An 11,593-nucleotide genomic window follows, 5' to 3' on the forward strand; every position below is an offset into this window, starting at 1 on the left:
GACTATCTATGACTACCTTAGACTACCCTCGATTACCTATGACTAAAATGCCGACCTACTACGACCTACTATGACTAAACCTTCGAGTAAAAAAAGTATTAATTTTTTGCAATGCGACCTTTTTTTACTCGCGGGCATTTTTTAACATATTGAAAAAAACGGCGCGACCTAGCTGAGGCCTCTAGTACACGGAGACCACTCTCGAGCATGAAGGAGAGTTACGAAGACCTCCTTCGACCTCGTGTCGACGATGCTGCGAGTATGAGTCGAGGGCAAACACGCCAGAACTCGCGGATTAGGTCGCCCAAGTGGAACAGGCCCTTAAGTGATTAAGTCTCTGTTACAATATTACAAAACAGGCATAGTACAAAATTGTCCTTTTCAAAAGAATCCAGGATGTCCATACATAGATATGCATCCAGATACAAGTACGGCATTCATTTGGATGGAAAGGGTGAGGGGTTGGTAGGAGGGGCTGTTGGGGGATGGGAATCTGGCATCCAAATATAATAAAACATAACAAAAACTCAATGCAGGCAGAAAACTAAGAGGTCAATGCTACCGTGCAGCCATGACAACCTGGAAATGGTGTTGCAATAAATTTGTTGATATCTTGTGAGCAACGCTGGTGAATGCATATCAAAATACTACATTGCACAAACTGCATGACAAACCTTTATTATCAGAGGACTTTGTTATGTAATAGGGTAGAAGACCTTCATAGCTGATGTTGAGTAGGTGTACAGGATGGACAAAAAGACATGAATGATGTGCACTGACATTTATATGTAATATTACAGATTTTGGATTGGAAAATGAGCATTAACAAAATCCTGGAAGAAACACCGAAAGTAATGCAAACACTAACTAGTCTGTCCCACTTAGCCGATTTTTCAGGCGACTGCCGGTGACTGTCAGGTCGGCAGCAGTTGCCTGAAAAACTGGCGACTGGAATGGTGACTGTCAGAGTGGAACACACACACACATCGCTTCCTTCACAGGCAGGGGACAGGGCAAGCGGGGGGAGCGCTGTCTGAGTGAAATTCACACGGTGCAAAGCCAATGTGAAACAGACACAAACTGTGATGAACAGGAAGGTTGGCACTGTAATTAAGACGGAGAAAGCACAGTGTACGGGAAGGGTCATGGAAGTCCTTTAAAAGAGGGGAAAAAGGAGGGTAAAAGGGGGGAGAAGGAGGAGAAGGGGTGGGGGGAAGGAGTGGAGACATTACCGGTCAGGTATCCTTGGTTCGGAAAACTACTGCTTACGTTTTTTTTCTCCAATGAGCTAATGAAATTCACCGGTCAGCACCTTCGACCTCCTGGCAACCCACTCGGACTTCGTGGCTATCCACCCACGGCACGAGAAATCCTGCTACACTCTATGGCAGCTTCATTCTAGTTGGCGCTAATTTTTTAACATGTTAATTATTTGCAGCAACCATAGTGAGGCTGCGACTAGTTCCCAGAATGCGGGAACTCCTCACGACCATGAAAGCGACTACCAGGCAATAACCCGCGAACATATGGTGACCGCATAGTTGCCTAAGTGAGACAGGCCCATATATGTATTCTGGCTGAAGGATGTCAATGTCTATTACCAAGGGTGACTTGGTCACAACACCACAGATCTTGCTGGCCAAGACTTGAAAGGCATAACTGTCAGACTAGGTTTGTGGCAGATAATGAGTGATGCAACAGGAGGGATTAATTTACTCAACCTTATTCTCATCAATCTACTGTGGAAAATGCATCCCTGATATTGTTGATTGAAATGGTCGCATACATTCTTGTTGAGATAAAGTTCCATCTTCACATCGAAGATACTATCTCTGTAGTGTGGCACTACAAACAGGTCTGGCTGCTCAAAAAAGGGAAACCATAAAGACTGTGGATCATTAGTATTAGCAGAAATGTAGAATCTGTAATCTCATGGCCCATCATATCCATCACTATCATTACTGTCAAGCCTGGAGATCCACCCTGGTTGCACGAGGCATACATGATGAGATGGTGCCTGCTTAGAGAAGCTGTAATACAGGACTATTTGTATGCCAAATAGCATGTAGTAAACAAGGCTAAGCAATCTGAAAACGAATGGATCAGACAGACATTCTGGAGTTCCATCATATCTAGTCAAGAATAATAGTAAACAATTGAACAGCTAAGAGAAGGAGGAGCCTCCGAGAGTAACCACATCCTCAACAATGTCAAGGTCAAGTAAATGAGTACTAAATTAGGGCTGAAGCATTCACTATCATGTTCAGCCAAATGTAAACAATTCATTATTATCTATTTTGGCTTCCTCTTGAGATTCCCACCATTACAGAAACCTATCTTCAGTCCATTTGATTCCCTCCATGTGATATCAAGAAATGGCTGCATCTCCAGTGATGTTGATAGAGTACAGCCATGAGTATCTACCCAAGCATGTGAAAAATTGTTCAGCTACATCCTGTTCACAAAATAAAGGGCAGAATCAAATCAGGTGAATTACTGCCTGCAGTCAGTCTACTCTGAATCAACAGCAAAATGATGGAACCTGTCATCAAAATACTATCAAGGTCACTTACACACTGCTCACTGATGCCCACTTTGGGTTTTGCCAGGTCAAATTTGATACAGACAAAGGCTCTAGATTCCAGAGGTGCGACAGGAGTGCTGTCCTTGACTGAGTACCAGATTAAAGAGGACAGCAGAGTGACGCTGCTGGTAGAGCTGCTGCCTCACGACACCAGAGACCTATGTTCAATCCTGACTTTGGGGGGCTGTCTCTGTGGAGTTTGCACATTCTCTCTGTGACTGCGTGGGTTTCCTCCGGGTATTCCGAATTCTTCCCACATTCCAATGACATGCAGGTCAATTGTAAATTGCCCTCACTGTGTAGGGAGTGGTTGAGAAAGTGTGAGAACTGGGAGAACTAGTGTGAACGGGTGATCAATGGTCAGTGTGGACTCATTTTCATGCTGCATCTCTAAAACTAAAACTAAATTAAACCTGCTCACGAAAACCATGATTGGCCACCTTACTACCCAGAGTCTGATTTCCAGCTCTTCACTGTTCTCCGTGTGTAAAACACAGATGTTGAAGTCAGAGATAAGCTAAAGACTGAATATATAGGCAGCAAAAAATGAAAAAGCTTGAGGAACTCAGCAGATCTGGGTGATTTGATAAATATGATCCATCTTATTAAGATAAATCTGAGTATGTCTTATTGATCCATAATTGACTGGTCTGTGTTGGATGAGAAATAGGGCTAGTGATTAGCATGTTCATCCAGGTTTTTACTCTTGTTCAATATTCAGCAATCCCTGTTGAAGAGTACACACATATGGAATGTTAGATGTAATGTCCACTCCTATCAATTAGCGTATGGAGTCATAGTCATATGACGTGAATACAGGCTTTTCGGCCCACCGAGTCCACGCTGACCAGTGATCTCCGTACACTAGCACTATCCTACACACTAGGGACAATTTACAACTTTACCAAGCAAATCAGCCAACAAACCTGTACATAGAAACATAGAAACATAGAAAATAGGTGCAGGAGTAGGCCATTTGGCCCTTCGAGCCTGCACCGCCATTCAATATGATCATGGCTGATCATCCAACTCAGTATCCTGTACCTGCCTTCTCTCCATACCCCCTGATCCGTTTAGCCACAAGGGCCACATCTAACTCCCTCTTAAATATAGCCAATGAACTGGCCTCAACTATCTTCTGTGGCAGAGAATTCCAGAGATTCACCACTCTCTGTGTGAAAAATGTTTTCCTCATCTCGGTCCTAAAAGATTTCCCCCTTATCCTTAAACTGTGACCCCTTGTTCTGGACTTCCCCAACATCGGGAACAATCTTCCTGCATCTAGCCTGTCCAACCCCTTAAGAATTTTGTGAGTTTCTATAAGATCCCCCCTCAATCTTCTAAATTCTAGCGAGTACAAGCCGAGTCTATCCAGTCTTTCTTCATATGAAAGTCCTGACATCCCAGGAATCAGTCTGGTGAACCTTCCCTGTACTCCCTCTATGGCAAGAATGTCTTTCCTCAGATTAGGAGACCAAAACTGTACGCAATATTCCAGGTGTGGTCTCACCAAGACCCTGTACAACTGCAGTAGAACCTCCCTGCTCTTATACTCAAATCCTTTTGCTATGAATGCTAACATACCATTCGCTTTCTTCACTGCCTGCTGCACCTGCATGCCTACTTTTAATGACTGGTGTACCATGACACCCAGGTCTCGTTGCATCTCCCCTTTTCCTAATCGGCCACCATTCAGATAATAGTCTACTTTCCTGTTTTTGCCACCAAAGTGGATAACCTCACATTTATCCACATTATACTGGATCTGCCATGCATTTTCCCACTCACCCAGCCTATCCAAGTCACCTTGCAGCCTCCTAGCATCCTCCTCACAGCTAACACTGCCCCCCAGCTTCGTGTCATCCGCAAACTTGGTGATGTTGCATTCAATTCCCTCATCCAAATCATTAATATATATTGTAAATAGCTGGGGTCCCAGCACTGAGCCTTGCGGTACCCCACTAGTCACTGCCTGCCATTGTGAAAAGGACCCGTTTATTCCTACTCTTTGCTTCCTGTCTGCCAGCCAGTTCTCTATCCACATCAATACTGAACCCCCCAATACCGTGTGCTTTAAGTTTGTATACTAATCTCTTATGTGGGACCTTGTCGAAAGCCTTCTGAAAGTCCAGATATAACACATCCACTGGTTCTCCCTTATCCACTCTACTAGTTACATCCTCGAAAAATTCTATAAGATTCATCAGACATGATTTACCTTTCATAAATCCATGCTGACTTTGTCCAATGATTTCACCACTTTCTAAATGTGCTGCTATCCCATCTTTAATAACTGATTCTAGCAGTTTCCCCACTACTGATGTTAGACTAACTGGTCTGTAATTCCCCATTTTCTCTCTCCCTCCCTTTTTAAAAAGTGGGGTTACATTAGATACACTCCAATCCTCAGGAACTACTCCAGAATCTAAAGAGTTTTGAAAAACATCTTTGGAATGTAGGAAGAAACCGGAACTCACAGAGACGGGGAGAACGTACACACTCCATACAGACAGTACCCGTAGGCAGGATCGAACCCGGGTCTCTGGCGCTGTAAGGCAGCAACTCTACTGCTGTGCCACCATGCCACCCTGACTTGCTGAGATATATTACAAAGATTGAATAGTAGGACTGGATGTTACAATCCCTAAAGTTTTTCACTACAATTGACATTTGGTATTCTTGGGGATGACCACTGGGTGATTTTGCTACCAATCAGACACATCTTCAGTTGTGGACCTCAACGTCACTGGGTGTTTCGGCCTTTTATCACAAGACACCCTCAGTCGAGGCAGGCCCACCGCAGGGAGATCAGACCTGGATGTGTGTCTTATGGCTAGCCTCTAGAAGGTCATGTGGCAGCCCAGACAGCTAATTCAAATAGCAGCATGGTTGAAATAAAATTAATAAGTGAAATTATTTGATATTCCAAAAATTGTGTAACATGTTAAAAAGATCAAACATTAACATTGTTGTCGTTAGGTGCCAACTATTTCTGCAGGTGGTTTAGATCATTGTATATGATACCGATTGCTCCAGAAGAAAGAACACATAAGCATTATCCTTTTTTTTATTTCTTACTGGATACTAAAATGAGCTATCATTCTCAGAATGCAGATGTTGTGATCACGAAACAAAGAAATAAGATAAATGTTATCGTTCTACCTGACGCCATGTGGTCGAGAACATTATAAACTATCTGCTCCCCATATCTCCCATTTACAAGTGAAGATAAAGTACTGAGACAGGTATCTAATCTTCTCATGTATCCTATAGGGGCAGCAAAAGTGTTACCAAAGATAGGAAGGTGTTGCTACAGCAACGGTATTTTTATTTATTTAGTTGAGTTAAGAGGTGCTCTTTACCTCCAGCACACTGGCAAAGCCCAACTTTTTTTTTGTTTCTCAGTGATAAGACAAAATGATTGTTGGCACAATACTCTGAATTTATAAACACAAAGTAATTCACAACACAATATTTTCTGTACCAAAGACGTAATACAATGAGATTAAAGTTTCTCCTGGGGGGGGGGGGGGGGGGGGGGGGGGGTTTCAACATATTGAAACTGGCATAAGAATTCTAATCTTACCTGCACATATTACATGCAAGTTCATCTCAATTGAAAATATTTAAAAACTGAGATGCCCAAATTGTGGCTTAGGGGGCAAAGTTGGTCCATAACTATTCCTGGGTAAAACACTGAGTGCTGAAGTAACTCAACATGTAGGCAGTGTCAATGGAGGACAGAGATAGGTGACATTTCGGGTCAGAGTCTGAAGAAGGGTCCTGATCCGAAACATCAATTATCCATGTCCTCCAGAGATACCGCCTTACCCGCTGTTGCTCTAGCACTTTGTGCTTTACTCAAGATTCCAGTATTTGCAGTTATTTGTGTCTCCTACAATTTTGACTTGCTCCAATGCATAATTCTCATGCTCAGATACTTGACTGCACACAAAGCTCAAGATCCAGTGTGCAGTAGTATTTTCTGCACAATCTCCTAACATTCCGAGCAGTCAAGATCAGTCAAGTGTAACAAGTAAACTCGCTGAGGATTGAAAGGGTTGGGACATTGACCAAGGCAGTTACAGGTTATGCAGAGAATAGACAGAGACTTTGAAGTGGGAGAAATTGAGGAGATCATATGGTCAGGCGGAAAATTGAAGAGCTCTGGGCAGATGATTGAAAGAAGGGGTGGGGATTGAGGTCATCAGCAGCAATAGAAGTGAATGAAACATTTTCCAAGGGAGTAAAGTTAAAGAAGACAAGTACCTCTTAGATAAACTATTTAGGCTTTACAGCACAGCCTAGTAAGATAAACACCCTTAAGTACTTTCATTTAAGATTTGCTTTAGTACTGAAAGCCCATGAAGTCAAGTGATGCCAATTGAGTTATATACATCATTTGACGTCATTGTGTACACCTAGCTGCCTCTGTACCATAGCGTGTCATACTTATAGATTTCACAACAAAATATCACTCTTGAGAAGCTTGGACATCATCCTTTTAAAATCATTTCTCAGCCTTGATCAGAACAATTGGCATGGATAAGGTAGGCTGAAGAGTTGGTTTCCATGCTGTATATGTCTTTGACTCTCCAAAGGAAATCAGGAAAGTACAGGTTCAGAGGTAACAACCCTCTACAGATGTGCCATAGAAAGCGTTTTATCAGGATACATCACAGCATGGTTTTGGAACAGCTCCATCCAAGACCGCAAGAAATTGCAGAGTTGTGGACGCAACCCAGTCCATCATGCAAACCAATCTCACTTTCATTGACTCTATCTATACTTCACACTGCCTCGGAAAGGCCACTGGCCTTTCCGAGGCAGTCTCAACCCACTTCTCCCCTCTTCTACTCCCACTTCTCCCCTCTCTCATCAAACAAGATGTACAGAAGTTTGAAAGTGCATACCTCCAGATTTAGGTACAGTTTCTTCCCAGCTGTTATCAGGCAACTGAACCGTCTTCTCACCAACTAGAGAGCGGTCCTGGCTTCCTATCTACCACATTGGAGACCTTCGAACTATTTTTAATCGAATTTTACTGGAGTTTATCTTGCACTAAACATTCTACCCTTCCTTCATCCTGTATCTGTTGACGGCTTAATTATAATTCATGTGTAATCTTTTTGCTGATTGGATGGCACGCTACAAAAAAAGCTCTTCACTTAACCTTGGAACATGTGGCAATACTAATAACTTAAACTAATCTAAAAAATTAGTTTTTCCTGAACGCACTTCACAAATTCCACCCCATCCAAGCCCTAAGCACTTTGCCAGTCCCAGTCAATATCTGGGAAGTTAAAATCTCCACTTACAATCCTATCATTCCAGCAGCTCTCTGTCATATCCTTACATGTTTCCTCCTCTAATGCCCATTGGTGGACCTTCCTGATGGTATAATCCCATCAAAGTGATCAGCCCAATCCTATTTCTCAGTTCCACCTACATAGCTATCATTAGTCACTCCGGGATAGAATGGACGGATTCCTCCAGCAACAATCCAAAAGGAATGTTGCCCAGAGAATGACCTAACTTGATGTAAATCTATTGGACAATTTGCACGAGCCATGTATATGCGCATCTCACTGGAAAATGCCTGGTCGAGTTTCCTAAGTCACGTGAGCTGATCTGCATATGATTACTGTTGCTTCTCAGTCAATGCAAAATGTATTTTTAATTGTGCGAACAATTAGCTAGCTTTATTTTAATATATTTATAAGCTTGACTAGAATAATAATTTTTTTTTAAATGATATAGTTGAGAAATGCTAAACCAGGCATGAATGTAGACAAAAAGAGAAAAGCTGAGACTTCTGGAAAGATACTATAACACAACATTTACTGTTTAAAATCCATTATGATCTAAAATCAAACTAAAATGAATGCACAAATTTGAATGACTTTTCCATGATAGTTAACAAAACTCGAGGATCTGCAATACCACACCCTTGTCTACTACCCAAAATTCATCCAGTGAAATCTAACGTGAAGATAAACCTGGACAACATTTGCACAAAATATATGACGTTTAAATTGTAAACCCTACGAAGTTTTTGAACACTGTTGAATGCAGAGAAGGGTGCTGGGACCATTGCTATTCGTAACTTGGATTTAAATAGCTACAGTGGTCCATCACAGTGGTGCAGAGGTAGAGTTGCTCCCTAACTGCACCAGAGACCGCATTCAATCCAACAAATGGTGCAGTCTGTACGGAGTTTCTCTCCTTGTGACCGTGTGGGTTTTCTCCGGATGCTCCATTTTCCTTCCACATTCCAAAGTCGTGCAGGTTTGTAGGTTAATTTGCTTCTGTAAATTGTCCCTAGTGTATTGGATAGAGCTAGTGTATTGGTGATCATTGGTCAATGCAGACACGGTGGGCCAAAGTGCCTGTTGCCACGCTATACCTCAAAACTAAACTATAGAAATGGGCGAAGAAATGAATTATGTAATCCGAGCAAGTGCGAGGCTTTGCACTTTGGGAAGTCAAATGTAAAGAGAAAATATACAGTTAATGGCATGATCCTTAACAACATTGATGTACTGAGTTATCTTGGGGTCCAAGTCCATAACTCCCTGAAAGTGGCAATATAAATGGATAGAATGGTAAAGGAGGCACATGATATGCTTGCTTTCATAGGTTGGGGCATTGAGTACAAGATATGAGTCAGGTAAATTAGGATGCAGTTTTATAGGACTTTGGTCAAAACCGCATTTGGAGTATTATGTGCAGTTCTTCTCACTTCATTACAGGATGTGGTGGCTTTGTAAAGGTTGCAGAGGTTTGCCAGGATGATGTCTGGAATAGGCTAAAAGGAGTTTGGACAGACTTTGATTGTTTTCTCTGGAACCCCATAGGTTGCAGGGAGACCTGATGGAAATATATGAATTTACTAGACTAATTGGACCCGTTGGGTCCCAGCATCACACGGGAGGGCTGGTCACCAACGCAATATTCCACCTCTCCACCAATTCCAATACTGCTCACCAGTGGGGGGGGGGGGGGGGGGGGGGGGGTCTGTTGCGCTAGTATGGGCGTTGCGGGCCGAAGGTACTCGTTTCCAGAGGGCTAATATAGACATTGTGGGCCGTATGGATGCTTGGGCAGGGATCCAACTGTTGCAATGATTTTCAAAGCCAAGCCAAGGCAAACAATTGGGCTGCAGACACTCGACAACCAAAATTCATTTTGTGAACACAAACTTGTTAAAAAAAGGCGAGGCAAACAATTGGGCTGCAGACACTCGACAACCAAAATTCATTTTGTGAACACAAACTTGTTAAAAAAAGGCGAGGCAAACAATTGGGCTGCAGACACCCGACAACCAAAATTCATTTTGTGAACACAAATTTGTTTAAAAAAAAGGCGAGGCAAACAATTGGGCTGCAGACACCCGACAACCAAAATTCATTATTCGCAGCTTAGTCTCTGCCAGACCCTCTCGCTTCCTGGGTCTGGCAGAGTGAGTGAGGCACGACACTTCCTGTTTTTATAGTCCCTGCCCCTGCCGCCAGCGGGGGCAGCAGAGAGAATGGGGAATTTTGTAAAAACATTAATATCTCTCTCATTTTTCATCGACGGAAAAAGTCCTCCGCACTCATATGGCGGAGGGGGGCTCTGAGCGAGGTGGCCAAAAATGACGGTCATAGGTGGCGGCGTTCTCTCGGAAACCGCAGCACAGTCGGCCAAAAGTGGTCAAGATCAGAGATTTAGTAATATAGATGAGAAGCATAGATGGGATAGGCAGGCAGAATCTTTTTCTCAGGAAGGAAACATTAAAAACTAGCGAACATAGCTTTAAGGTGGGAGGTGCAAAGTTTAAAGGAGATGTGCTGGGCAAGTTTTTTACACAGAGAGTGCCTGGAACATGTTGCCGGTGGTGGTGGTTGAAGCAAATGTGTTAATTGCATTTAAAAGACTTTTGGGTAGGCATATGGATATGCACAGGAAGTTATGTGCAGGCAGATAAGTGATAATCTTGGCATCATGTTCGGCACAGACATTGTGGGCTGAAGGGCCTGTTCATGTACTGTACTGTTCTATGTTCTATTAATGCCTATCCTGCCCGCGAGAAGATGGTTGAGAATAGACTTCTTGAACTGTTGCAGCTCTTGCGGTGAATGCCATCCTACAGTCATCTGAGGATTTAGGATTTTGACCCAGCAAAAGTATCAAACAGTAATATCGATCTCACACAGGAAAATATGTTACTTGCATAGGAACTTTCTGGCAGTGCCATTCCCATATATCTGCTGGCAGCAGATCCTAATGGTAAGGATCTCAGGTTTGTGAGGCATGACACCATATATGTACTGAAAGTAGGATGTTAATGGAGAGACGTTTTGTAATGCTGCTGCTCCTCAGTGTCAATGGAGAATGGATAGACTTTATTTTGTTGTATGTGGTATTTGTGTAGTAATTGTATCAGCATATTTTACTAGCTACTCATGCAAATATGTTGTACAAACTTCCATATGTTTATACAGTATATGAACCATCTGATGATTTGACAAGTTGCATATGTAACTGAATGATGTATATTTACCAACAAACATCCTCGCTTCTTAGGTAAAATCATCCAAGCACCTGAAGATGCCGAATAATGACGTGAGCAATACCAATATCCAAGGATCTAAATATTTGACTTTGAACACATACAGCAAGCTTCTCTTGTGTTGGATCACAAATCGCTGGCATCGTTATTGCTGCCTTAATGTCATGGGCAGTTATTCTAACGTCACCACTGAAATCCAGTCCTTGTGCTTGTTTGGACCAAAACTGTAATGAGATATGCAGCAGATGAGACCTGATGGAACCCAACTGAAGAACAGTGAGTGGGTTATTGGTCTTGCTTGATAGCACGTGGCGCAACAGTAGAGTTGCTGCCTCACAGAGCCGGAGACCCGGGTTGGATCCTGACTACGGGTGCTGTCTGGACAGAGTTTGTACATTATCCCTGTGACCACATGGATTTTCTCTGGGTGCTCCGGTTTCCTCCCACATTCCAAA

The 11,593-nt window shown here is 42.8% G+C and overlaps 1 protein-coding gene across 1 annotated transcript in view; it reads right to left on the reverse strand.

Annotated features, from left to right (window-relative positions):
- The window catches only part of LOC116977571 (doublesex- and mab-3-related transcription factor 2-like), a 65,560-nt gene that overhangs the window by 39,619 nt on the left and 14,348 nt on the right, over window positions 1–11,593 (reverse strand). The window lies entirely within an intron of this gene.

The sequence above is a fragment of the Amblyraja radiata genome, chromosome 10 (assembly GCF_010909765.2).
Source record: "Amblyraja radiata isolate CabotCenter1 chromosome 10, sAmbRad1.1.pri, whole genome shotgun sequence".
In the NCBI taxonomy this organism is placed as follows: Eukaryota; Metazoa; Chordata; class Chondrichthyes; order Rajiformes; family Rajidae; genus Amblyraja; species Amblyraja radiata.